Genomic DNA, 27,535 nt, shown 5'->3' on the forward strand with positions numbered 1-27,535 from the left:
AAAACAAATGGAGTTGCATAACCTCACTAGTAGTCAGGGTAATTCCAATTAATAATTACAGTAGCTTCTAATTTATCATGGAATCACTTAGAAAACACGAGTAAGAAGATATAATCCAAAATATAGACAAAAAAGACACATTTTGAACAAATATACATATGGGACTCAAAAACACCCATAGCATTTCTTTTTTTTTCTTTCTTTTTTTTTTTTACAGGCAGAGTGGACAGTGAGAGAGAGAGAGAGACAGAGAGAAAGGTCTTCCTTTGCCGTTGGTTCACCCTCCAATGGCCGCCACGGCCAACGCTTGCAGCCGGCGCACCATGCTGATCCGAAGCCAGGAGCCAGGTACTTATCCTGGTCTCCCATGGGGTGCAGGGCCCAAGCACTTGGGCCATCCTCCACTGCACTCCCGGGTCACAGCAGAGAGCTGCCCTGGAAGAGGGGCAACCGGGACAGAATCCAGCGCCCCGACCAGGACTAGAACCCAGTGTGCCGGCGCCGCTAGGCAGAGGATTAGCCTATTGAGCCGCGGCGCAGGCCCCCATAGCATTTCATTGCATGGAAGTAAGAGGTAGAAACACGTATTTCAGATCAAATAAATAATTCTATAGATATGGAAGATATTTTGAAAGTAAATTACACAATTAAAGTGAACTAGCCAAATCTCAACAGAATATATTAATTAAAAATAAATACACCTAATTTTACCTAGCAGATTAAAGACCTAAGTAGACACAGTAAGTTTTTTTTAAGAACAGCTTCTTAACCTAGTAGATATTAAAATGTGTTTCACATTAACAAAAATTAAGCTGAAATTTATCATACAAGCTTAGTCAGCTTTTTTCTACTATAATGAAATACTCATGTTAGCTAAGGTTATAAAAGAAAATATTTGGCACAGAGTTTTAGAGGCTTGGATCTAATATCAGACAGCCCCACTGTTTTGACCTATATGAGTGCAATGGATGGGACTGATGGAGTATGTGCAGACGAAGAACCACATTGCAAGCCACAAATCAAAGAATAACAGAACCTGACTCAGGCTTTTATAACCAGCCTTCTGGGAAGCACTAAATAGTAATGTCTCATACATATACATATACATATACATATACATATATATATACATATGAAAGGAATGAGATAGGGTGGTAGAATGGGGCCCAAACGTACCTATAATATGAAACAGTGTGCATGAGTCCTCCAGTTCATAAAAAAAGTTAAATAACAAAGCAAAACTATAAGAGATATATAAAATATGAAAATATGTGTTATAAAAGCCTGTGCAGTCATGCCACATCTGACACAAAACAAATTATTTGGGTCTTCCCTCTTGATGAATCTTGAAAGACTATCTTAGGAATGTCAAAGAACTAAATTTTCACTTCTTTGATCCTAAATTGTTGTTACTTTGTATTTTATTAATTTTGTTCTTATCATAGTATCTCCTATTATTTTAATACCAATTACTTAAATATAATGTTTATATGATTGTTTCTAGGTTGAACATTTACTGAACTTGTATTAAGAAATATTTTCTTTATTTTGTTTAAGGAATACAACTTCATGATTTAATATATACAATTTTGAGAACATGATGCTTTATCCCCCCTCTACCTCCCTCCTACCCATATACCTGGCTTTCTTCTTTCTCCCTCTTCCTTTCCCATTCTTAATTTTTACAGGGATAAATTTTCAGTTAATTTTTATATTCATGAGATTAACCCTACACCAAGTAGAGAGTTCACCAATTAGCATGAAAAAAAAAAAAAAAACAGAAACAAACAAGAAAACCATTGCTCCCCAACAGTCAAGGCAAGGGCTGTTCAAAATTATCACATCTCAAAATGGCAGTTTCGCTTCTATAGATTATATTTTAAGTACTACATTAGTTAACACAGATCAGAGAGACCATATGGTATTTGTCCTTTTATGACTGGCTTATTTCACTAAGTATAATGGTTTGCACTTGCATCCAGGTTATTGCAAATGTCAGGATTTCATTTTGTTACCACTGTAGTATTCCACATTGTATTTATACCATACTTTCTTTATCCAGTCTTCAGTTAATGGATTTCTGGGTTGATTCCATATCCTAGCTATTGTAAATTGAGCTGAAATGAACACGGGGTACAGATAATTCTTTCATACTGATTTCATTTCCTTTGGATAAATTCCCTGGAGTGGTATGGCTGGGTTGTATGGTAGGTCTATATTCAGCTTTCGGATATGTTCCACACATGTCTTCGACAGCAGCTTTACCAGTTTACATTCCCACCAACAGTGGGTTAAGGTACCCTTCTTCCCACATCCTCGCCAGCATTTGTTCTTTGCTGATTTCTATATGGGAGTCATTCTAATGGAGGTGAAGTGAAACTTCATTGTGGTTTTGATTTGCATTTCCCTGATGGCTAACAATCCTGAGAATTTTTTCATGTGTCTATTAGATGTTTGAATTTCCTCTCTTGAAAAAATGTCTGTTTAGTTCCTTTGCCCATTTCTTAATTGGATTGTTTGTTCTGTTGTTGAGTTTACTGAGCTCTTTTTAGATCCTGGAAGTTAATCCTTTGTCAGTTGCATTGTTGGCAAATATTTCCCCCACTCTGTCAGTTGCCTCTTCTCTTTGCTGAGTGTTTCTTTTGCAGTGTAGAAGCTTCTCAGTTTGATGTAATTCTACTTGCTAATTTTGACTTTGATTGCCTGTGCTACTGGGGTCTTTTCCAAGAAGTTTTTCCCTATGCTAATATCTTGTAGGGTTTCCCCAATGTTCTCTAATAATCTGATGATATCACATCATAGATTTAGGTCTCTGATCCATTTTAAGTGGGTTTTTGTGTAAGGTGTGAAGTAGGGGTCTTGTTTCATACTTCTGCATATGGAGATCCAATTTTCCCAGCATCATTTATTGAAGATACTGTCTTGGCTCCTTTGACAAAGGTAAGTTGGTTGTAGATGCATGGATTTATTTCTGGGGTTTCTGTTCTGCTCTACTGCATGTCTGTTTTTTGTGCCAGTATCAGGCTGTTTTGATTATAACTGCCCTGTAGTATGTCTTGAGGTCTGGTATTGTGATGCCTCCAGCTTTGTTTTTGTTGTTTAAGATTGCTTTAATTACTCGGGGTCTCTTGTGTTTCCATATGAATTTTAGCACCAGTTTTTCTAGATCTGTAAAGAATGTCAAGAGTATTTTGATTGGTATCATACTGAATCTATAAATTGCTTTTGATAGTATGGAGATTTTGATGATGTTGATTCTTTTAATCCATGAACATGGAAAGAAGCAGTCAAGGATACCCACTCTTACCATGGCTATTTCATATAATTTTAATCTTTTTATTTTTAATATTAACTCTGATGGCTCTGTATTTCCCACTATTGCTTTAATGCATGTCCCAAGTCAACATGCAATATTTTCATTATTATTCACTTCAAAAGATTTAATTTTGACTATAAATGTTTTATTTATTATAAATTATAAAATATTGTTTTATTTATTTAAAAAAACAAATGTTTTATGAATGTGCTTCCAAAATTTCTAAAAAGTACATTTGTCAAGTTACATTTTGTTATTCAATTTAGCTATATTTGTGCTCTAAGAATAAAAGCTCATGAAAATGGTTGTCCGAAATATGACAAGACCTGAATTTTAACCTATATTGTAAACAATGTTGGATACTGTTTGGGTATTAGAAACAGTATGACTTCTCCATTAGTTAGCAGCACTGTTCTATAGGAGTTCATTATATCAAGTTTATGTTCACATTTCCTATAAACATACTTGATTTTTACCTTCCTATTGTACCTGTTACTGGAATGTGAGAATAAAATTCTTCCTTGATAGTTAATTTATCAAATTATCTTTGCTAAAGATCTATAATTAATTAATATGAGATCATAAGTGATATACATTACTGGATATTTAAACATTTTATCAATATATATTAACAGACAATCTCTAGTAATGCTTGTTTCCTTTATGTATATTTTGCCTAATTACAAAAAAAGCTTTATTTTGCATTTGCTTCCTATTCCTTTTCTCATTATTCCACTTTGGTCATTTTTGTATCTTCATATACTCATACTTCATATATTTTCATAATGGACCTGACCAGTAGAAGTGCCAGGCTATCTATTTGCGACTTTCTGTATTTTATTTAGTGACAGTTTTCCTAAACTGCTGTTATTTAATTTTAGGAAAATGGAGCCCAGTGCACATAGGGATCTGAGAGAGCTCTGTGACTATAGTTTAGAAATTTCTGATGGAGGAACCTTTGGGTAGAGTTGAGTTCAAAGGAGGATGCCCTTCCTGCAGCCGTGGGCTCTGCTGCCAAAGGGCCCTAGGCTGAAGTGCAGGGCTGAGCATTGCTGAGGAAGCACGCAGTTGAGCCAGGGCTGCCTGGGCAGGCCCTACCTAGGCAGACACGGGGAAGGTCCATGATGTACACTAAATATAAATCCATCACAGGCATTACATGACAGCAACATCTAGTACAAGTAGTTGTGATGAAATGAAACAGAGCAAGCATCTGGTACAGTGGTTAAGATGCCACTAATGGGTTGCTCACATTCAATATTAGTGAGCTCTGTTCACGTCCTCACTCTCTCGCAAATCCAGCTTCCTTCTGATGCACAACTTTGAAGCAGCAGATGATGGTGCAGGTCCTTGGGACCCTGCCACTCATAGGTCCCAAGACAAACAGGTGTCTAAAACCTTCAGCCCGGCCCCCAGTGATTTTGAAGAAGGTCTAGGTGGGGTGCACTGGCATTGGGGTCACCTGTCCTGCAGTTCCCTGTGGATGGCCCTGCACCGAGACCGTGACCAACACACCCAGCACTGGAGGGATCCAGTCACAGATGCACCCCTCTTATCATGACACCTCCAGGTAAGTCCTTCCACACCCCCAGGCCCTGCCAAGCAAACCTCACCTGCTCCTGGCTGAAAGCAGTTGCTGCCTGGCTGAGAGTAACCCCAAGGAGCTGACCAGAGGACAATGCTGAGATGAGTGAGTCAGGAAGAAATGTGACCAAAGTAGCAAGGAAGCTCTCACTGTCTTAATCCAGGCTGAATTATTGAAGTGTGTTTTTAATAAAAGTGTGATAGACATATAGAAACATACATCAATCATAAGGGTACAGCTTGATGAATTTTCTCCAATGAAATACACCCATGTGACACCAAACTGACACAGACAGAGTCATTACCCAGACCCCAAGTGTCCTTCATGTCACATCCAAGTCACGCCTTCTCCTCCAATGGTAGCCACAGTCCTGGTCTCTAGCATTGCCAGTCAGCTTTCACTTCTTTGAAACTGAAATCAACAATTTCAAGTCACTGCTTTTCCAATTTTATCTGAAAGGCAGAGACAGAGACAGGGACAGACAGAGGCTTCCCATCTGCTGGCTCACTCCTCCAATGCCTGCAGCAGCCAAGGCTGGGCCAGGCTGAAGTCTGGAGCCTGGAACTCCATCTCATTCTCTTGCATGGGTGGCAGGGATTCCAGTGCTTTGGACCATCCCCTGGTGCCTCCTGAGAGCACACATTAACAGGAGGCTGGAGTCCGACTTGAACCTAGACACTCCAGCATAGGGTACAGGCATCCCAAGTGGTGTCTTAACCGCTGCATGAAGCACCTGCCCCACGGTGCACCCTTTCATGTCTGGCTGCTTTTGATCAACACTGTTGGCGAGCCACCTCCATGCCTCCTACACAGATTGTGGAGCTCTTCTGGTCCTCAGAGCAACCGAACGTGCTTTCCAAAGCCAGAGGGCACCTCTACAATGACAGGGCAGCCCTGGTTTAACAGGCATGGGCTCTAAGGTTTGAACACCAGGAAAAGCTCTCTTTCATTTTCAGTGTCTCAGAGATACTAAACCTGTTACACTGAGTCATTCTTAATGTATGTTTCACTCTTTCATGCCTGTAGACCATGCAGTAAGCCCCTTTCTTCCAGATAGTGGCCATGTCTGCCTTTTCTTTCATTCCTTATCAATTACACTGGTTTATTTTCCAAAAACAAAGAAAACCAGTTTCTGGCTTAGTTCATTTACTCTGCTGTTACTGCTTTCCAGCATCACTAGTTACTGCTCTTACCTTCCATACATTTTGTTCTTCTTTGTCTTCTAACGTCTGAGAAAGATTCCTTGATTCATTTCTCCCTGCCTCTTCCTACTTCTAAGTTTTCTAAATTGTTTCCCTCACCTTCAAACCCACCCTTGAGTTCTGTGATGCTGGAACTGTCACTGAGGGCCCATGTTCCCTACACGGAGGTGCTGTCCCATGGCCACCAAGGTCTCTGCCAGGGAACTTGGCCTCCAAACCTACCTTCTTGTCCTTTGCTCCTTAGCTCTAGGATGGAAGCTGCTTCCAGAAACCCAGTGTTCTCAACCCTCCCTTCTACCTTCTTGTGGTCTAACTAATCTCTTCTACTGACTTCATTCTGTAAACATCATTGGTTTTGTCTCTGCTGAGTGCAGCTGTCCCATAGTAATCACATGAAGGAAAGAAAGGAAACAGGTTCAGAAGTGGACTGTAGTTTTGGGGAGAAGCTACCAAGCTAGGAATCTAGCAGCTTCTGTTTCTCCTCTCCCTGAGCCTCCCTAGCCCAACTGTCATCATCCCCTGGGACATGCCCTGCAACCCAGTCTGACCATCTCATGCTTCAGATCTGCAATGTCCTTGTTTGTGAGGGTCAGCTGCTCAATGATGACTAGCAGGGCTGGCCGGGGGCTCTGCCACTTCTATCCCCAGGGTCCAGCATTGCCTTGCAGGATACCCCAATTCCAACAACCAGAAGGAAGAGAGCAGAGGGAGAAACTTCCAAAGGGGCCTGGAACTGAAATAATAATTTCCATTGCAAACCCATTTGGTAAACTAAGTCAGATGGTCAGCCTCACCACTGAAGTTCCAGGTTAACAAGCATGGGATCATGGAGACATGCTTCCCGATGCTGAGGTTGACATGTGCCCCACATGGCCGGCCACCAAAGCAGAAATGCCTCATGCTGTCTCCCATGGACTGCAGGAGGCTCTTCCTCACAAGTTCCTACCATACAAGTGGTTTACAACACATGGCTAGGATCCTGTCCATGTTTATCTGTCCTGTGTGTGGTAAGCCTATGTTTACAGCTTGATGTTTCCCCATGTATATTCATATTCTGTTTCAGCATGCAAAAGTATTTTCACACAGTTCTGAGTCATCTTCCACCCCGCAACTACTTGCATTGTGTCCAACCTTCTCCCCCTCGTTTTTGAGTAGCACACCTACTCAGTCCTCTCCAGGATGTCTGTGGTCTCCATTTTGATTTTCTGCTTTAATTCGCCTGTCCCACACCTTCAGAAACACCAGCAAGACCTTCCAAACTATCATATTCCGACCATGACACAGGATAGGTTTCCCTTGTACCAGCCTGGCCTTTTCTGTTCATTCTTTGCTTCTGCCTTTTTATCCTTCCTCTTCAGTCTCACAAATCTCTTCCTTCTCTTCCTTCTGAGTGTCTCCTCCCTACCAGCATGTGCCCTCAGGACAGCTCAATTCCACCTAAGAAATTTAAAAATGACCTAGAACAGGGATCTTAAGCTCTGATGGAGGTCGGAAAGGTTGTCTCAGGGGCTTGTTACTCCCCAAACACTAATCACCTAAACCACACCCAACACCACTCCTGGTCTCTGCCCATGCCTTGGCCCCACCCCAACACTGAACATCCCCTGTGTCTACAGCACTGCCTGCTTAAGACACTGGATGGAAACAAAATCTCACACGTGACCTATCACATCTGGTTTCTCTCACTGACCTACATCAGTGTCATTTCAAGCCCTGACCCCCAGAGAGGGCTGGCAAGACCCCTACTACCACTGGGGAACAATCAGTAAGTGCAGGGGGAAGGTAGTTATTGCCCTGGTCATCAGAGAGCCAGCCCTGTCCCCAGACCCCTAAGGAGCCCGGCTGAGGCTCAACAGCCACTCTGCATGGGTCAAGCCCTGCATCTTACAGACCATTGGGCCACCCCAGGGCTTCTTTCAGGGTGTATACCAAGTCATCTGGCCACCATCAGCTACACATGGTAGTCAGCCCCAGGTACACACGGGGCCACAGAGCCTGCGCAGTTGCATCTCAGCTTTGGGTTTAAGAGAGAGGAACCACTCTCCAGGTGCCAGTGGGAACAGCAACACCACAGGGGCTGGTAGTAGGCTCCCAATGCACACACAGGGAGTGATGGGGCCTGTAGCTCTTCAGGGTCCACATCTCTGCAGGTGAGGGCACCAGCTTCACTGGAAAATAATCCCCAGGGACCAGACAGGAGGCTGGATGTCCTGAGAGGGACAACAACCATATTGTAAAATCAGAAGCCCCAAGGAGGGGGTAGCAGGTCTAGCCCAACTGTGGCTCTGGGTGCCCCCAGGCCTACCCTGGGGTAGGGCGTTCCCTGTGTTGGTGCAATTGTGGAGAGTGGGGGAGATGGCATTGAAAAAAAGCAGAGTAGGCAGTGGCCACTGGGAATTTGGGGATGTCTTGTGCGAGAAGGGAGCTCAGTTTAGGAGCCACAGGAAGTGACCTAGAGAACTGGCTGCCCTGACAACCACCTCCACATTCCAGAGTTGAGTCTCAGCCAACTCACTTGGTATACTCTGTAAGGAAGATGTTCCTGTGTTGTTTCCCGTGGTGCTGAAGCCCAGACCCCAAGAAAACCCATTGTGGGTGCCTTGCCCAGTGGTGAGGATGCTGGGCCAGCCCTCACCCCTGACATACCTAGCGTTTTCACCAGAAAAAGGCCAGAGTGAGTTTGGCAGCCAGGGCAGGTCTCTGAGGGCCTGGACACCAATCAGACCCCAAGTTGGGAGCCCACAGTTCCCTGGGTGTGCAGGGGACAGAGGGGCCACTTCACCCTAGGCAGGGGAGGCTGGAGTTCAGGGCATTGGGAACCTACTCCCAGAGCTGGGTGGGTATGGAGGGATCCCAGGGACTGCCTCTTTCCTGCCATTCCCGGCTCTTGTCTCCTAGGTCCAGGATAGGTTAGCCGTGCCCCTGGCACAGTACAGCGGGCTGGGGATCACCAGTAGCCTTGACATGCACTAGCTACCTACAACAGATGACCCATGTGTGGTGGAGCAGTGGACAAACACATCCACAGTTTAGAAACCCTGTAACAGGAGTTCCCAAGTGTGCACAAACCACCTGAGGTTGCACACAGTCCCTCAGTGTTGGTAATGGCCCAGGTGGAGCCCAGGAGGCCCGCAAATGCCCATCTCCCAGCAGAGGCAGTGGGGCCCGATGGCTCTGCCTTTGCCAGAGTGAAGCAAGGTCAGGGCCGGGCCTGGCACCTGACCTCATGGCTGGGTAAAGAAGAGCTCTCACCTTTAAGCAATACCCCTGCTGCAGTATTGCTAGAGCTCAAAGAATGAGAGCTGGCATAAGGATGCACAGAGGGATAGTACGCTGGGAATGCCAAGGAAAGCAATGAACAGGGAGACGCTGTCATTGGCTGGGGTAGTGCCTCCTTGTGGTCAGGGACCCAGGCTCTAAGGTCTGACAGAACTGACCTGTAGTGGGCATTCTCACTGCAGCCTCAGTGTCCTCATCTGTGAAATGGGATGGCAGCCCTAACCACAGCCATCACCAGAACAGTGAATGTGATGCACTATACCTCTCTGCACACACTGGGGGCCCCCAGTTTCTGGGATGAAGGATGCACAGGAAGGGGGAAAGGGGTTCTTCCAGTGAGGGCACAGGGGCCACACACACAGAGAAGCAATCACAGTCTCTGTTCCTGTACTCAACAATGGGTCACTGGCAGAAGAAGCAGAGCAAGGATTTGCTCACTGCACAGGATACAGCGGTGGCCTTGTCCAGGACCCCACATGACCCAGACTGCCTGGTGTGCAGGTGAGATGGGTGGGACTTCGCTGCCCAGATGGAAACACAGAGGATGTCCCCAAGAACAGTGACCACATTCCACTGAAACAGGCTCTGGTTCCACAGGGGAAGTGTACCCCAGGCTTTCATACTCTTGCACTGCTGTGAGGTTCTGGCTTACAGATGAAGAACCTCAAAGTCACAGAGAGCCCACAGGTACAGCGAAGTGATACAAATGTTCTGGGGGACACTATTGACCTCTGGGGACCAGCTCCCCTGCCTACAGGTGGACCTGACTGGGCCCAACAGACATGTGTGCACCAGCAAGAGCTCTGCCACCCAGGACTAACCAAACCCCAGTGTGCTAGCCTCAAGTTTGCATAACAGAACCAGGATGATAGACATATGGACCTTGAAAGTCCTCCGTATTTCACTGGCAATCTAGAGGTTTTTGTGCCCATGGGAGCCTGTGCTACTTCTGTAAAAGCAAGAGAAGGTCCTTACTGTATACTCACCCCTGATCAGGTGTAAAAACTTGCACATCTATGCAGGAGACATGAGCAGGCCCAGAGAAGGGAACATCATTGGCAGACCTACAAACACAGCAAATGATGCTGTAAACACCAAATGGCCATAGCAGAAAAAGTTTCCATGCCTCTCATTTGGATCTTCACCTAATCTAAAATGTAACTCAAAATAAAGCATCTCAGCATAAATGTTAAAAGTCGTAAATATAAGGCTGGTGCCGTGGCTCACTAGGCTAAACCTCTGCCTGCGGCACTGGCACATTGGGTTCTAGTCCCAGTTGGGGCGCTGGATTCTGTCTCGGTTGCTCCTTTTCCAGGCCAGCTCTCTGCTGTGGCCAGGGAGTGCAGTGGAGGATGGCCCAAGTGCTTGGGCCCTGCGCCCGCATAGGAGTCCAGGAGGAAGCACCTGGCTCCTGGTTTCGGATCAGCGCAGCGCGCTAGCTGTAGCAGCCATTTGTGGGGTGAACCAATGGAAGGAAGACCTTTCTCTCTGTCTCTCTCTCATTGTCTAACTCTGCCTTTCAAATAAAAAAAAGTCATAAATGTAAATCACTTAGAAGAAAACTTACAAAATCTTGATAATTTTGAGTAACCCACAGATTTTGGGTACATTATCAAAACTATGATATATAATAAAAAGATTAATAGTAATTTCTCCAAATCTCAAACATTTGTGATTCAAGAAACACATTATCAAAGTGAAAAATGAACACAAAGATTCAGACAAAATATTCTAAAATCATATATCTGATAAGAATGTCCAGAAAATATAAGGAACACTTACAATTAAATAATAGGAAAATGAACATCTCAACCAACCATGAGTGAAATATTTGAATATGCGTTTCTTCTAAGATAAGCACAGTAAAAGTTGCTCAACATCACCGTACTCCAGGGAAAAGCAAATGGAAGCCACAATGTGACACCAATTCCCCCCTACCTGAGTGGCAGGAGTCAAAACAATGGGGAGGAACAAGAGTTGTAAAGGATATGGACAAACAGACCTCACCCATTGATGGTGAGAGTGTGAAATGCTGCAGCCACTGTAATGATCAAGCATTTGTCCAAATGGTGAAATATAGTTACTCTAGGACTCAGCAACTCCATTCCTAGCTCATACTCAAGACAACTGAAAATGCTTGTCCCTATAAAAAAGTGCCTAGGTAGACATAGGTTGTTATTTGTTAATAATAACCTAGAATGCAAATGGGTTAAGTTTCCCACTTAATGGATACAGACTGGCTGAATGGATAAAGACCAAGCCTCAAGAAACTGCCTCTAAGAAACCCACTTCAAACACACATTACATAATGATAAAAGAATCTGTTCAGAAAGAGGATATAAGAGATTTAAATACATATGTGCATCTGAAAACTAGACCACCAAAGCATGTAATGCAAACAATATTAGTTCTAAAGGGAGGTGGAGATCCTGCAACAACAGGAGCAGGGGACTTCAACATCCCACTTGTCAATGGACAGAGCTTCTCCTCAGCACATGGGCCATTCTCTAGAACAAACCCTACATTAACCCACAAAACAAGCCTCAACTAACTTTTAAAAACAAAAATCAAATTTTCTCAGGTCATAATGGAATAAAATATTAGTAATCAACCAGAAGAACTGTAGATATTAGTCAAATGCATGGAAATCAAACACCATGCCCCTGTCCAATCAATGGATCCCTTCTACCACTCATCAACACACAACTGGGAGTGCTACCAGCACAATTAAGCAAGAGAAACAAATAACAGCATCTAATCCGGAATCAACAAAGTCAAATTGTCCTTACTTGCAGTCTATATGATATTATATATAGAAAAACTAAAAACTTCACCAAAAGAATTAGAAGAGTTAATAAAAATGCAGGATACAAGATCAGCTTACTAAAATCAATAGCATTTCAATACCCTAGTAACAAATGAGATGGAAAGAAATCAAGAAGGCAACCCAATGGTGGAACAAGGAGTTGAAAGAAATTGAAGAGATGACTAAAAAGTGGAAAGTCATCCCATGGTCATGCATTTGAAGAACTAGGATTTTAAAATGTGCAACTATTTTAGATACAATGCAATTCCTCTCACAATACCAATGACATTCTTCACAGAATGAGAGAAAATACTTAGTTGTTCACCTGAAGAAATTAAGGAACTCAACCCAACAGCCCCCCATAAAAATCTAATTAAAAATGAGCAAATGATCTGAGTAGATACATGTCAAAAGAAGATATACAAATAGCCAACAAGTACATGAAATAATGCCCAACCAAACTAATCATCAGGGAATTGGATCTGAAAAACTCAAATGAAAGATTCTCTCTCCCAGGTTTGGAAAGCAAAAAAGACAACAAACAAATGCAAGGACATGGTGAAAGGAGAATTCTCATACACTGTGGACGGGAATGTCAATCAATGCAGCCCTTGTGGAAAACAGTATGCTGCTTCCCCAAAAAACTAGAAATAGAACTGCCATTTGATCCAGCAATCCCTTTGTGCATATACATCCAAAGGAAAGGAAACCAAATTTTGATGACATACCTGCATGCCACATTTACTGCTGCTATTCATGAAAGCCAGGGTATGGAGTCAACCTAGATATTCTACTGGTAGATGAATGGATAAAGAACATGTGGTTACATATGCATATGGAATAATACCATAAAAATGCAGCCATATCATTTGCAGCAATATGCATGAGCCTGGAAGATAGCATGTGTTTGTGTGGTTATTTTGGGAGGGGGGCATTTCATTTATTTGAGAGGTTGAGTTACAGAGAGAAGGGAAGACAGAGAGAAAGGACTTTCATCTGCTGGTTCACTCCCCAAATTTGTACAAAGGCCAGAGCTGAGCTGATCCAAAGCCAGGAGACAGAAGCCTCTTTCATGTCCCACACATGGGTGCAGGAGTCCAAACACTTGGGCCATCCTCCACTGCTTTTGCAGTCCACAAGCAGAGAGCTGGATTGGAAGAGGAGCAGCCAGGACATGAACCAGCACCCATTTGGGATGCCAGCACCACATGGGGAGGGTTAAGGTTAGCCTACTAGGTCACAGTGCCCACCCCATGGAGGACATCGTGTTAGTTAAACAAGTCAAGCACAGAAGGAAAATTACTGCATGTTCCCATTTACGTGTGAAATCATAAAAACGTGACCTCAAAGAAGTAGGCAACTAGAACAGAGTTTATGGAGGCTGGAAAGGGGAGGAGGGAATGGAGGGAGGATGGTGGATGGGTACAGAGTACAGTTCACTGTGAGGAGCAACTTCAAATGTTCTGCCACACAGTGAGGTAAACAATGAAAAGTTAATTACGTGCCTCACAATAGCTAGTAGAGGGGATTCTGAATGTTCCCAACACAAATGATGAGTATGTTTGAGGTGATGGATATCCTAATTAATCTGATTATATACTGTGTATTTACATTAAAATACCACACTGTACCCCATGTGTCAATTATGAATAAACATATATTTTCTTTTTCAAAAACATGTCTAGAATGTTCCTAACTGTATCATTCATAAAACCAGCAAGTAGAAGCCATCAAATAGCCATCAACTGATACACAGATAAACATATGATCTCTTCTCACAATGGACAACTCTCCACCCCACAGAAAGTCATACTGTTCTGACTCTCGCCATCCAACTTGGGAGCCCTGAGGACACATGGCTCTGGGAAGATGGCCAGAGGCAAAGGCCTCATATAGTGTGACACCACCTACATGCATAGGGACATTAGTGAAAGTGAGCAGACACATGTCTCCAGGGCCTGGGGGTGGGACTGAGAACTGAGTGCCAATAGCCAGGAGGTTCTTTAAGTGTTCTGGGAATGTTCTACAGCTACACTATGCTGATGGCTGCACAGCCTGTACATATATTAAAGTCACTGACATGGACAGAAAAGGACATACATCATGTTCTGTCAATTGTAGGTCAAGAAAACTGTTCACAGAAAGTGATCAGAATGATATAGAAGTAACTGGTCCTTCACGTGTGTGGGCACCATGCCAGCTGACCATCCTAGGGCCAGGAGGATGCTGAGGTCAAGGTCCTCTTGGAGACTGAAAGGGGATCTCACAGCACAGAGCCTGGCAGAGGGGAGACACACAGCAGTATCTCCACCATCCTGGGCAGTTAACATGAGGTCTGGATTCAGTGACAGTCCCTGACTTACAGCACAGAGGCCAAATCCTGCTCAGGGACACTAGGCTTCTTCACTGCTTAGCCTTTGTGCCTTTGGATCCTCAACTGCAAGACAGTGGTTAACCAGAGAACCGAACTCTATATCGCTGTTGGGAAGAACACATTTATTAAATGAAAAGCACCTGGAAGAAAACCTGGTCCTAACGAGCACAGAACATACTCATCAAAGCTGTGGATGATTAATATTGGTTTCAAAAAATAAATCAAGGGGCCAGCACTGTGGCTCAGTGGGTAAAGCCTCCGCCTGCAGTGCCGGCTCCCATACGGGCACCAGTTCTAGTCCCAGCTGCTCCTCTTCCAATCCATCTCTCTGCTGTGGCCTGGGAAAGCAGTAGAAGATGGCCCAAGTGCTTGGGCACCTGCACCCTCATGGGAGACCTGGAGGAAGCTCCTGGCTTTTGGCTTTGGATCAGTGCAGCTCCGGCCATTGTGGCCATCTGGGGAGTAAAACAGTGAATGAACGACTTCTCTCTGCCTCTCTTTCTCTCTCTGTGTAACTCTAACTTTAACATAAATAAATAAATCTTTTTTTTAAAAAAAGGCATTCAAACCAGACTGAAATGTGAGACCTGAGGCTTTGAAACAATTAGATGAAAACGCAGGGGAACTGCTTCAGGACAGTGCAATGGGCAAGGATTTCTTAGATCAAACCCCATGGGCACAGGAAACAAAGTCAACTAGCAAACAAGTGGGATTTCATTAGATTAAAGAGCTTCTGTACAGCAAAGGAAATAACATTTGCAAGCCATACATCCAACATAGCAATTAGTAAAGTCAACATAAAAACATAACTCCACAGCAAAAACAAATCCAACAACAAGTAACTCACACTTAGAAATGGCCATAGTTAGAAATAGACATTTCTTAAAGGAAGACATGTCAGCGGTTCTCCTGTTCCATGGCACAGGAAGGGACTACAGATAATATGAAGTACTTGATGAAAATGCTCATCACTAATCTCTGAGAGACGGAAATCAAAACCACAATGGGATACCAAAGGGACGAAAGATTACAAGTGAGCATGTGTGTGGAGAGAAGGGAACACTAGGCACTCTGTGGGTGGAATGTAGATCCATTGAAGCCAGTAAGGAAGTTGCTCAAGAAACAGAAACTATACTTACCATCCAGTCCAGCAACCCCACTATCTGGTATACATCCAAGAGGAAGGAAGTCAGTCTGTAGATGAGAGATCTGTGCCCCCATGTTTACTGCAGTTCTGTTCCCAGTAGCTAAGGAATGCAATCAACCTACACATCCACCACCAATGGATGGAAAAAGAAAAAACAGTGGTACTTGTACAAAAGGAATACTACTCGGCTATAAAAAAGGTTGAAATCTTGTCATTTGTGACAACATGGAAGGATCTGGAAGTCACTGGGTTAAGTGAAATAAGCCAAGCACAGAAAGACAAACACCACATGACCTCACTCACACGTGGAATCTGGAAAGTGGTGATGTCCTGGAGGATAAGAGCACAATGGCAGTTGTCAGAGGCCGGGAGGCAGGACGAGGGCAGTGGGCAGAGACAGACTAGTGTGAGTCACAGCTGACGGAGCAGGAGTCTCTGTGCTTCTGCTGCACAGGATGGGACTGGGGAGGAGAGGACAAGGCTGATGCCCTGTGCATCTCCCTAGGAATGCAGACACAGCCCTGCAGTGTGGCATTTGCTTCCCCACCAGAACAAGCCCAGTGAACTCGGGGCACAGAGGAGGAGGGGTGGTGGGGAGCAAGGGTTTTCCACTCCTCTGCTCACTTCCTGCAGGGTCAACCAACTAAGGTGAAGGTCCAGGGTGATCACACCATGGACATGCCCAGTCCTGAACCTGTGATTCCCCACAAGCTCAGGTTACACTCAGGTCTGAAATGTGATTCTAAGCCTTAAAAACCAAGGACCTGGATAAGATGATCTGGGTGAAGTTCCAGGGATGCTGGGAAGGTCAGCTCCCTCTCCTCACAAGTGACACACAGTAATGGTGTCCACAGCAGCTATGAGGGTGCAGGTGCAGAGGCTCAGTTTTCAGGGTTTGACAAGGACTGCCTTCTGCAATCCTGATAACTCGAAGAGGGGACAACTGTGCCCATTTTGTATGCAAGGAAATTGAGCCACGGGGCAGGGAACCAACATAAACCCAAGTCACCTCTGTACAGCAGAGTCAAGATGTGTGGCTTTGCCTCCTTGACAGCCCTGTCTCTCTGGCTCCTCGTTGCTGTCCCGGTTTCCACTCCTGTTCCCCCATCCCAGGGCTCTCCTCTAGGCACTATGGACACTGGACCCAGATAATTGGTCCAGGACACCCTGGGCAGGGTGTAGAGCGGCATCTCTGGCCCCACCTTTCCCAAGCCAGGAGCACCTCCCAGTTGTTCCAACCACAGTGTTCCTTAAGGAGACACAATCTCCACAGCTAGGAACCAGGGCCCCATGGTCAATCTCCACTCAGTGGACAAAAACTTTTTTCATTTTTTGCCATAGATTTTCATGACTTGAAAATCAGAGAGTTGGAACTCTCATCCAGTGGCAGGGACCCAAGTACTCGAGCCACTGCCTGTACCCCCCAGAGACACATCACTGGGAAGCTAATCAGAAGTAGAATACTGGCAGCCAAAACCAGCACCCTCATGGGGGATACAGGCATCCAAGGCTAGAAATCTGACCCCCTGTACCACAAACCCCTCCTGTAACAAAGCTTTTAAAAACAAATCCAGGAGCCAGCGCTGTGGTATAGCAGGTAAAGCTGCCACCAGCAGTGCCAGCATCCCACATGGATACCAGTTCAAGTCCTGGCTGCACCACTTCTGATCCAGCTCTCTGCTATGGCCTGTGAAAGCAGTAGAAGATGGCCCAAGTCCTTGGGTCCCTGCACCCATGTGGAGACCTGGAAGAAGCTCCTGGATCCTGGCTTTGGATTGGCCCAGGTCCTGTGGCCATTTAGGGAGTGAACCAGCAGATAGAAGACCTCTCTCTCTCTGCCTCTGCCTCTCTGTAACTCTGCTTTTAAATTAAATAAATAAATATTTATTTAAAAAAATGACCTAAGACACACACTTAAAAAAAATAAAATTCAGGAGCCAATGTTGTGACATGACAGGTTAGGCCACCACCTGCCATCCATGCAAGCATCCCAAATGGGCACAAGTTCAAATCCCTAAGGCTCTACTTCTGATCCAGCTCATTGCTGATGTCTTGTGAAAGCAGTGGAAAGTGGCCCAAGTACTTGGAGGTCTCTTCTTCTCACTCCAGCCTGGCCCAGCTCCAGTCATTTGGGGAGTGAACCAACAAATGGAAGATCTCTCTCTCTGTATCTCTTTTCCCTCTTTCATAGAAAAAAAATGTATTTGCTGACTCTTGGTGTCTCCCCCCGGCTCCAGGTTAAAACCCAAAACCTCTCCCTCTGAATAAGGCCAGGAGCTCTTGACTATACCAAGACTGCCTGGCACCTGTTTCCTTCTGCTAGTAATGTTACTCCCAGGGGGTTCCCAAAGGCACATGCTGCTCCCCAGCTGCAGGCCTTTGCTCTCCCCTGCCTCTGCTCAGCTCCAGCCCTCTATCATTAAGTCCCCTGGAACCCCCATCACAGTCTGCCATGTGCATTTAAGGAGGGGTGGGAATAAGAGCTGCTGCACCCACCCATGTCTGGTGGTAAGAGCCTGGCTTTATAACTAACCATCTTGGGTTAGAACCCTGGCCCTTCCACTCATTCAGAAGATGCCATGGAGCAAGTACCCCCTGCCCCGCTCTGAGCCTCCATTTCCTCACTTATCAGATGGGCTCACTCCACACCCTTCAGGACGCAAAGAATGTACTTGATGCAGCTCCCAGGGAGTTCAGTTACTCAGCAGTAACCTCTTGTTTGCTTTTCCTAAAATGGGCCAAAAAAGGGGGGGCAGTTGGGTGGCATCAGAATCACCAAGAACAGAGAGCTGGGAAGGCTGGGTGCCCCATAGAGGCGGGAACAGGTGAGCTTGCTCATCCCACTCCACCCTGTGTGGCACCTGTGGTGCGACTCTCCATCCTGAAGGTGCCTGAGTGGCTGCCTGCCCTGCACAGCTGGTTCTATGACACAGATGTATCATCTCGCCACATCTGCAGTTCAGGAGCCGGCATGCTGCAGGCTCAAGGTCTCTCCTGAGGTTACATGGGGCCATCTGGGATGTTGTGGTCTCAGATCCTTATTGCTGAGGGCTGCATCCCCGTTTTCTGCCTGGCCTGGGTGGTTTGTTTGGATGCTCATGTGGGCTGAGCTGATGTATGTTCAGGCTCTCAGTCAGGTCCAGGAGGACTGTCTGGTCTTCTCAGGCCCTGGCTGACTTGCTCAATGTTACACACATCTTCTCCCTTTACACTGACACAGTGACTATTCAGGGCCCTCCACCACAGCTACAGAGTCTGTCCCACGAGGGGGTACCACAGAAGAAAGACACGGTGGGGTGAGCCCAGGATCAGGTGGCACCCGTGGGGCATGGGCAGGTGTCCTTGGGGAGGGGGCTGAGCAGTGAGAGCCAGAAGGAGGGCAGGGCAGGCTGTCCAGAGAGCAGAAGCAAGGAGCCCCCAGTAGGCAGGCAGTGCAGCCAGGGAGCAGGGAGCCTGGACAGAGATGTCTCCTAGGATGCAAGACAGCTCAGCCCCTCTCAGGCAGTCACCAGGAAGATCCAAAGTGGTGTCCTCCAGTCAGAGAGCCACAATATGAGACAGCAAGGCTCAGAGGGCAGGGAAATGAGGCTGGAGCATAAGTGAGAGTGGCAATGGATCCGCAGGGCCCAGGGACTGGCCAGAGGTGTCCATGATGCTCAGCAAGCAGGCCTGGTGCAATACCTGTTGGCTTCATTTAATTGAGCAGAGTCCACAAAACACAGAATTTTACAGCACACAGCTCAGCTACATTAAGAAGATTCCTGTGGTGGACAATCCTCACCATCCTGTCTCGAGTCAGGGTCCCAGCCTGCCTTCCTCAGCCTGTGCATTACTCAGCCTGCTGTTCACTCCTCCTGATCCCAATGAGCCATACAAGCTGAAGGAGGACACAGCAGCGGGGCCTGGGCATCACAGCACTCATCTGCCCTCAGGACGGCATGGAGGCCACCCGCAACCCTACGTGCCTCTCAGGATGTCCGGCACACTCAGGCACCACTGGAATGGAGATGCCGCCTTTCAGTTTAACTTGCGTCCTTCTTTTTCTTAATAAAACTGCAAACCTCCAAAAAATAAGATAAAATACAGTCAAAGAAATGTCTACTTATTTTCACCTACTTGAAAGGTAGAGAGAGACACACAGAGAGAAGTCTCCCATTAAGTGATGCACTTCCCAAATGCCCACAACCACCAAGACAGAACCAGGCAGAAGCCAGGAGCCAGAAACTCCATCTGCATCTCCCATGTGGGTGTCAGAGGCCCAGGGATTCAGGTTACCATCTGCTGTCTCTCAGTGCATTAGAGGGGAGCTGGATCAGAAGCAGGGTAGCCAGGTCTTCATCCAGCACTCTGGTAAGAAATGAGGGTGCCCCAAGGGGAGGCTTAACCTTGACAGCGTCCAATTTACTTCATATGCTGACCAAGAATGCTAAAGTATTAGCTGCACTGGTGAAATGAGCTTCCACTTTTCTTTTTTCCAGTGGGCAATTTTTTTAAAAAGATTTACTGTTTTTTTTTTTTTTGAAAGAGTTACAGAGAGGCAGAAGCCAAGAAAGAGACAGAGAGAGAGACAGAGACAGAGAGAGAATCTTCCCACTGGTTAACTCCCCAAATGCCCGCAACAGCCAGAGCTGAGCCAATCTGAAGCTGAGATTCTTCCAGGTTTCCCACATGGGTGCAGATTCTCAAGGACTTGTGCCATCCTCTGCTACTTGTCCCAGGCACATTACCAGGGAGCTGGATTGGAAGTGGAGCACTCATATGGGATGCAGGTGCTGCAGGCCGGGGCTTTAACCCTCTGTGCCACAATGCCGGCCCCTTCTATGGATAATGTTAACCACATAACTGTTTTTTTCTTTTTTAATTTTCTTGACAGGCAGAGTGGACAGTGAGAGAGAGAGAGACAGAGAGAAAGGTCTTCCTTTGCCATTGGTTCACCCTCCAATGGCCGCTGCGGCTGGCGCACTATGCTGATCCGAAGCCAGGAGCCAGGTGCTTATCCTGGTCTCCCATGGGGTGCAGGGCCCAAGCACTTGGGCCATCCTCCACTGCACTCCCTGGCCACAGCAGAGAGCTGGCCTGGAAGAGGGGCAACCAGGACAGAATCGGACACCCCATCCAGGACTAGAACCTGGTGTGCCAGCGCCGCAGGCAGAGGATTAGCCTATGGAACTGCGGCACTGGCAACCACATAAGTTTTAACAGATATATTCTAAAAATAAATTGTACACTAATACACAAACCTAACTTGGGCAGCTCCAATTCTATTTATATAAAAAATACATGTCCCCTTTAAAAATGGTTTTCCAATTACAGAGATGAAGACTCATTTCATTTTTATATTATATATAAGGAGTTCAAGAATACTGCTGAGGATCAGTTTTTTTTTCCCCAAAAACATTCTAAAGATGTCCATGGGACAAATGAGGATTCACTCCATGCCTGACTGACTTAACCCTTTGTTCACTTCATTCCTTGACAGGTATGAGATCACCCTGGATAATCTTCCCAGAGATTCCCAAAGTCCATCCTCCCATACTGGCAGAATAGCCATGGAAAGCACACTGGGGGAAACTCAACCAAGACAAGTACCTCAGGTGACTGAGGCAGTCGCTTGGACAACAAAGACTTCCTTCCAGGGTCCAGCAAAAGCAAATGACTGGGAGATGAAGAAGTTCTAGAGATGGTACCAGTGTTGTGATGTAGAGGATAAAGCCACAACCTATAAACCCTCACATCCCATGTGGGCACCAGTCCCTGTCCTTGCTTCTCCAATTCCAATCCAGCTCCCTGAAAATGATCTGGGAAAATCAGAGGAAGATGGCCCAAGTACCTGGGTCCCTGCAACCCACAGGGTATTGGGCAGAAGCTCCTGGCTTCAGCCTGGTCTAGGGAAGCCATTGCAACCATCTGGGGAATGAACCAACAGATGATAGATATCTCTGTCTCTCCCTCTTTCTGTAACTGTGACTTTTTTTTTCCACAGGCAGAGTGGAGAATGAGAGAGAGAGAGAGACAGTGAGAAAGGTCTTCCTTTACCGTTGGTTCACCCTCCAATGGCCGCTGCGGCCGGTGTGCTGTGGCCGGTGCACCGTGCTGATCTGAAGCCAGGGGCCAGGTGCTTCCTCCTGGTCTCCCATGTGAGTGCAGGGCCCAAGCACTTGGGCCATCCTCCACTGCACTCCCAGACCGCAGCAGAGAGCTGGACAGGAAGAGGAGCAACCAGGACAGAATCTGGCGTCCCGACCTGGACTAGAACCCGGTGTGCCGGCGCCGCAGGTGGAGGATTAGCCCATTGAGCCACTGCACCGGCCAACTGTGACTTTCAAAAAAAAAATCTTTTTTTTTTTTAAAGAATTAGAATTCTAGAGATGCAGAGAAGCCTCAGAGGACAGATCTCCTGTGCAGTGTTCTCAGCACAACAAAAGAAAATGGAAAAATCACAGAGAGCAGGGGAAGCGCAGCAGTGTTCTTGTCAGCCCTTCAGGGAGAACCCTACGGGAGGAAGCCGGGCATTGCCCGGCACTCACCCCCTGCCCCTTCTACAAGCCCAGCCCTGTCTCCTCAGCCAGCTCCCTCCATGGCCTAGCTCCTCCAGGTGCACCTGTACTTTGTTTAACATCGACACCTGTCTTTCCCTCAGTAATACAGCCGGTAGACAAAGGCCAAACACTGGGGTCTGTTCTGCCAATCATTCTCTCCACAAACCCTGCACATTCAGATCATTCCCGTGTCTCCATACTGAGGCAACAGATGCCAAATGGCCCACAGGACAACAGTGAGAGACGAGGGGGCAGCAGCCCTGAGTGTCCATGCTTGAGATGCAGCTCCAGCTCCCCTGGGGGCTTGCTCTCTACAGGAACTGAGCCTGGTGACATAGAGCCCACAAGTTATTAGGTGGTGGCCCCCAAATCTCCTGCTGTGGGCTGGAGGCAGGGACTGCAGTGGAGGCTGGGGAGTGACTGTCCTGGTGAGATGGAAAAGAGTCTGAGGTCTGAAGGGGGAAGATTCTGAGCCAAGGCTTCCAAGTGAAGCCCTGGTCCCCACTCACACACACCTGACCAGCGTCCTACTGCCCTCACTGCCATCTGACCCCTGCTAGGGCTCCCAGCATGCTGGGTGAACCCCTTCAGCCCAGCTCCCAAGGCCACCCCTGTATGGCCCTGTGCTCCTACCCAGCCTGACTACTTCCCCAATGAGTGCTCCCACCCTTCAATAGAAACCCCTCCTCTTCCTCTCCCCAACACCAGGCTTGCTGTTCCCAGAGGCCCTGCTACCTCCTTCTGCCTCACTTGTCCATTCAGGCAAAACATCCACAGCAAACAACAGTACAGCCCTTAGGATGGCCTGGACCTGAGCCAAGCACTGCACACAGAAATTCCTGTACGGCCTACAGCGGCCCTTTGGGGGCACCTTGTGAGACTCCTCACTACAACATTTAGGAGTGATAAAGTGGCTTCCTCGAGGACCTGCAGCCAGAAGGGACAGAACAGAAATTCAAATCCTGCCAATGAAGCGCTTCTGTCTGCAAATTTGTTCTCAATATAAATCAGACATCCACAGCCACTGGCCAGAATTTGGCACCTTTGATCAAAACGTCCTTACATACTATACAACTTCCTCAAATGAAATGGCAAGTGGTCTAAGGTTCCCTGCTTGCAAAAACTCTTCACAACCAACAGTCTTTGTGTAAGGACTGTTCCTCCTATGACGTCCTTCTCTGTTCCCCCTTTCCCTCCCAAACCCACCTCAGAATCTGGAGCTGAGGCCTCATCCTTTGACCCAGCTGTTTTCAATCCAGCTAATGAGCCCCTCCTTACTGACCCCCCACCCTATGCTCTGCCCTAACCACTCAATTCCCTGTAACAACCCAGCCTCAGCCTCAACCTCCCAGCCCCTCTTGGAAACTCAGAAACTCTCCACCCCCTCCTCTAACACTTCCATTATTATAGAGTTCCCCAGACCACCCTCTCAAGTCAAGCACACTCATCCGTCTCCTCCCTCTCTTGTGCCTCCCCATACCAACCACATAGATTGGGTCCTTCCCCCATGTACCTACATCCTTGGACCCCACCCCCCAACTCAATCTCAGAGCACAGAGAAACATATGTTCTCCATAAGGGAGGTGGCAGGCCTAGAGGGTCTCACCAAGTTCATGTCCCCTTCCCCATTTTTTTTCCCAAAGAAACCTTTTATTGAAAGAGTACAAATTTCATAAGTACAATTTTAGGAACAGAGTGATTCTTCCCACCATATCCGCCCTCCCACCCTACCTCCTCCCCCCTCTCTCATTCCCAGTCCCATTCTCCATTAAGAAAAAAAAAAAATTCCTCAACAGTCAAGACAAGTGCTGTTCAAGTCATTGTTTCTCAAAGTGTCAATTTCACTTTCACAGATTTCCTTCTAGGTGCTCTATTAGTTATCACAGATCAGGGATATCATGTGGTATTTGTTCCTTTGGGTCAAGTCCCCTTCTCATTGTCTGATACAAGACAGCCTGAGGAAAAATTAGGCTCCTTTTCAGAAAGCCCATCTAAATACAAAACGGAGTTCCTTTGCCTCACCCAAGCTTACTTTTAACCTGTGAGAGGTCTATTCTACCTAACCTCCAGGCTCCCTGCTGATGAAAATGAGCGCATCTTCTGCTCAGCCTGGATTCATGCAGACTACCTGCATGAACAAGACCCCTCATATCAGGTGGCAGACACCACTCTCCCGGGCACACAGTCAAACTGGATGTATCAGCCTGGGGATTCAGGTTCTCAGAGACTTCATATGTTAATCTGTCTCCTGGAAGGTATGCACAAGAATGCTCATACCTCTGTCAACTATGACAGTAAAATTCCTCAAGGCCCTGATGAAAACTGCCTCATTCTGGCCATCTTTTCCACTCTGGGTAACTTTTCTACTACTTCCTTTTTTCCACATAATCACGGTGCTTTATTCTTATGATATATAATTACCATATTTCAAAAGTGCTCACAGGAACGAGCGACTGCTATATCCCAAGACATCCCGCAGGAACATCACAAGACTGCTCTTCTTCTCCAGTCAATCTGGACATACAGCCCTGCATCAGCAGGAAGTGGCCAACAGGATATCAGCACCCATCTCTCTATCTATCCTTAGAGTCAGAATGCCGGACATTGAGCAACATCATGTGCAGAAGTGATGCTATCTTACAGCCACACCACTATCTCAAGAATTCAGCCATTAGCCCTAATCCTCCAGAAGTTTGAAAAGGCCAGAGCAAACCATCTCAGCTCTGCCTAATCCCTGTTCACCCTGAACCAAAAGTAGCCCAGGCTAGATAAGCCCCTAGTCTCTACCAGAATGTGCTCCCAACCCTCGCTGGTAGAGGGCCTTTCTCAGGTCTGTCTCTGAATAAACCACCTCTAGCTACTGAGTTTGTAGTTTGTAGTCCATCTTCTCTTTGTCCTGTGCACATAGTCTAAAACCAACCATCAGGGAAATGAGCAAATCAGAAAACACCAGCATTAAGTCTGGAGTCACTGCAAACCATTAGATGGATTCTCTAGCACAGGAACATTCCATGTGTTTCAGTTCAGTTTCTCATTCATCCGCTGATACACTCCCCCACACACCTGCTTCCGTCCCAGGTGGAAGCCAGGAACCAGGAACTCACCCCAGATTTCCCCACAGGCGGCAGTAACCCAAGCGTTTGAGCCTTAACCCCCCAGGATCTGTATTAGCAGGAAGGTGACAGGCACGAAACCCAGGCACTCTGATACTCTGATGTCCCAACCACGAAACACAATGCTCACACCCCCACTTTCATTCTCAAATAAAAGACCACTCACCTGGACAGATGGCAAAATGTCCTGCCAACAACACCTCAGCTAGCAAACGTCTGGCGAGGACTTCAACTCAGATGAGATTGAAACCGCAAGTTGTAACCGGGAACCTATAGGAGGAGCACACCCTTTTGTTCGCACAGGACTTGGAGAAGCTAAGAACCAATTCATACCTACCAGATGACAAAGGGAAATATGTCTGGTGCTAGCAGCCCAAAATTTGGGGACACTCCGCCAAGTCCAACATGACCTCAGCCTGTAAGACCAAATAGGTCACTCTTAGAAATGAAGGCTTGCATAGGGCTGGTCCCTATTTGAAACCAAGCAACTTGAAAAAGGAACCAAAGGTTCAGTTTTATATTTACGATACCAAACTGAGGAGGCCATCCCTTGGTAACATAATGGGGAGGTGGAGGGCTCAATCTAAGATGCTGGGAAAGACGTAGCTGCGGTGAAGACACGCACCCTTGAGGGGCAGCCAGGGCCACACCAAGCCCACTGTCAATACCACATCCTCCCTGGGCAGTCAGGAGCCACCAAGAGAATGAAATTGTCTGACTGCGGATCAGGGCGGTCAGCTCACCATGTCAGTGCTCATCAAGGACTTCTGTCTCCCCTGTCTACAGGGAAATACACTTCATGTCTCTTCATTCCAAACAGGCCCAGCACTCAATGTCAAGTCTACCACTGCTTTAAGAAAAACAAAGGGCCAACTGCAGTCCCCTCCTCTCACCTCCACCCTCCCACTGAGGAGCCCCAGAGGAGCAGGTGGGCCTCCAAGACGCTAAATCAGCCCCTTCCCAAGCACAGCCCATTGCCCAGAGAGGAAGGGAGTGGAGGCCTTCCAACCGGCCCCATCCTCCCAGCTCTGCAGTGGAGGGAGCCAGACAAAGCACCTCCATCCCCGGGCCTCGGTTTTCCCCCCTGTAAAATGGAAGTTCTGACGGAGATCATGCATTAGCCTCCTTGCCACTTTTTTTTTTTTTTTGCTTGCAAGTCTTTCGTGTCTTCAGGAACAGCAGCTCTTCCCTTAAAAAAGACAACGCCCACCCAATCCTGCCTGCTGCTGAGAGGTGCTAGAGATTTTCTGGAATCCAGGCTGCAGCCCCTGCCCCACCCTCTCCCGGGCGTCATTCTTGACCCAGCCCCTTCCTCAGCCAGCCAGCCTGGCGTTTGTTCCTCCCTGCACACCTGGCCACAGAAGAGACAGCGCCTCGGGTCTGCACCTGAGAACCCCACCTCTCCCAGCCCACTGGGGTCCACGCCTGCCCGCAGAGAGGAAGGCCCCGCGATCCCCGGAGGGAAGGGGCAGCCGACTCGGCCCCACGTCAACTGTGCAGAAAGACCCCAGCAGGTCGGCCAGCACCTTACCGGTGGCCCATGGGGGCAGCGCGGGCCGGGGACAGGGGCCAGGCGTGGACACTGCAGGCTCAAAGGTTCTACGACGGCTTTGGCGTCTGGGATGCCAGCAGAGGCTCGAGCGCCCGGGAGTCACGCGAGTGCAACCCCGCGCTCCACGCGCACTTAACGGAAAGGTCCCGCGCCCAGCGCCCGCCGCCAGCTTCCGACCGCGAGGGGGCGTCTGCTGCTGCCGCTGGCTCAGCCTGCTTGCCCCTGACCGTTAGGCGGACCCCGCGGGCAGCGGCGGCTCCTGGAGCCCGGAGGCTGCGTCCTCCATCCCCCAAGCGGGGTTGGGGTGCAAAGGCCCCCATCTACCGCGGTGTGGAGGATGAAGACAAGCGAGCGGCAGCCGCGGGACTTGGCCCTGGAAGCCACCTGGAGCCGGAACCCCGGCCCCTCAGCTGTGGGCGCTGTGTGGGGAGGGGTGCAGGGAATGCCGCCTTTTCTGTTAGAAACTTATAATAATAGAATATTTAGGGGAAAGCTTCGGATACCTCCAACGGCGCCTGAATGAGGAAAATGTTTCAAAATGGCGTCTTCGGGGAGGAAAGACGCCACCAGCCCTGCAGCCTCCTCTCTCCGTTTTCCCAGCATCCCCCGCGACTGTGGACCA

The 27,535-nt window shown here is 47.2% G+C and overlaps 1 long non-coding RNA gene across 2 annotated transcripts in view; it reads right to left on the minus strand.

Annotated features, from left to right (window-relative positions):
• The window catches only part of LOC127487776 (uncharacterized), a 44,585-nt gene extending 17,526 nt beyond the window's left edge, over positions 1-27,059 (minus strand). Inside the window, exons 1-2 of one of the 2 annotated variants that reach the window (XR_011383033.1) lie at positions 26,787-27,059; positions 25,528-25,631 (exon numbers count right to left, since the gene is read on the minus strand). This is a non-coding gene — a long non-coding RNA (uncharacterized lncRNA). The remainder of the gene's footprint in view (positions 1-25,527; positions 25,632-26,786) is intronic. The other variant, XR_011383032.1, reaches the window with a different exon arrangement.
• Positions 27,060-27,535: the final 476 nt, after the last annotated feature.

The sequence above is a fragment of the Oryctolagus cuniculus genome, chromosome 16 (assembly GCF_964237555.1).
Source record: "Oryctolagus cuniculus chromosome 16, mOryCun1.1, whole genome shotgun sequence".
In the NCBI taxonomy this organism is placed as follows: Eukaryota; Metazoa; Chordata; class Mammalia; order Lagomorpha; family Leporidae; genus Oryctolagus; species Oryctolagus cuniculus.